This window comes from Sinocyclocheilus rhinocerous, unplaced genomic scaffold (genome assembly GCF_001515625.1).
Source record: "Sinocyclocheilus rhinocerous isolate Xijiao unplaced genomic scaffold, SAMN03320098_v1.1 C36655270, whole genome shotgun sequence".
Taxonomy (NCBI): Eukaryota; Metazoa; Chordata; class Actinopteri; order Cypriniformes; family Cyprinidae; genus Sinocyclocheilus; species Sinocyclocheilus rhinocerous.
Genome location: NW_015784464.1, coordinates 1 through 1,460, shown reverse-complemented (window position 1 = coordinate 1,460; position 1,460 = coordinate 1). Strand labels below are relative to the sequence as shown.

The 1,460-nt window shown below is 34.9% G+C and overlaps 1 long non-coding RNA gene across 1 annotated transcript; it reads left to right on the top strand.

The window, feature by feature from the left end:
- The first annotated feature begins 3 nt into the window (after nt 1–3).
- Nucleotides 4–768, top strand: LOC107736364 (uncharacterized). The gene is made up of 3 exons (XR_001639645.1): nt 4–56; nt 502–590; nt 679–768. It is a non-coding gene; the product is annotated as an uncharacterized LOC107736364 (long non-coding RNA).
- Nucleotides 769–1,460: the final 692 nt, after the last annotated feature.

The window sequence follows — 1,460 nt, the reverse complement described above, 5'->3', positions numbered from 1 at the left end:
ATGGTCTTTGCTCTCAATATGGACAGTAACTTCTGCTGTGCAGATTGAAGAAGAAGGTAAGTCTGATTAAACACATGCAAAGAGAAATATTCAAGTGCATTATTTTATTGTTACATGCATATAAACCAGTTTGAATTTGGGATGTACATTTTGGCAAATTTTAGTACAATATTAGTAAAAGCTTTTACATGCACTGATGTCTTCCGTGCATTTTTATTTATCTTTTATAATGCTAAAGAATCTGCCATTGCACTGCAATTAATGTACATTTTATATCTAATTTTTAAATGTCATGTTATTTCAATTTATATATATATATAGAGAGAGAGAGAGAGAGAGATTAAAAACTAATGCTATATAGTATTTATTTTTATTTTTTATTTTGAACACTAAAGCATGTACCATTGCAATACTTCAAAATGTATAATATATATCCAATATTAAAATATTATTATATGCAAAATTAATATTTAAGCATTCTTTCTCACTGTTTTCATCTAGAACTCAATGAGACAGTCATTTGCACCAAAGATCAGATGCAAGTTATCATTCCCAGTGTGTTTTTTCTGAACAAGGAGCCACCTGTTTCGGTATGTTCATGCCATTAACTTCACAAATAATTCAATCAATTGCAATGCTTGAATTTGTTTTAAACCATTTTCACTGATCTCTGTTCAGGTTTGGGATTTGCACTTGAATGATCCTGACTGTCGAGGTGTTGAGGTTGGGAACGACTATGTCTTCAGCATCAAGACCAACCTCACAGACTGCGGCACCATTATGGTAATCCTCATTAGCATCCTCAAGGCATTGTGTGTAAATCAACCATAATCATAAAACCGCTTCAGACGATCACGAGGACTGGAGAACCTCCTCAGCCGATTACAAATTGGTGTCAGGACATTAAAGACTTTTAAAAAGGTTGTAAACACTTGTTGCATTAAGGCAAACTACAAATCGGGCCTCTTTGGCTGTTAAACTTAAAAATACAAACAGTAAATTTCCCTATTTTACAATCCCTTCATAGGTTGAATGGTGACCACGTGCTTTGTTCATAGAATAAGCAAACCTTCTAAAAATGTCTAATAAAATATTATACGTCTCTATAATTATGTGCATTGTAATAAGTGACAACCATGAGGGTTAGATATTCTTTTAAGGGATACTTGTATTTATTTAATTATTTTTCAATATGCAAATGCACATCATTGTTCGTTTCCCTCCAAATTGGCTGGCTAGTCCTTTCAGAGCTCGGAGGGGAGGACAAACAGCCATGTGGCTCTAAATTATCCTGATTTATATGGAAATGATTACGGTGTTTTCAGCCGTGGTGAATAGGCTGACCATAATTCAGCGTCGTACTTTATAGTCCTCCTTTTATTCTGCCCTACAGCCAGCCTCAAACAGCGCTACCGCAACCCAGAGGACAAGCTTCACTCTGGCACGGCATAAATCTGTAC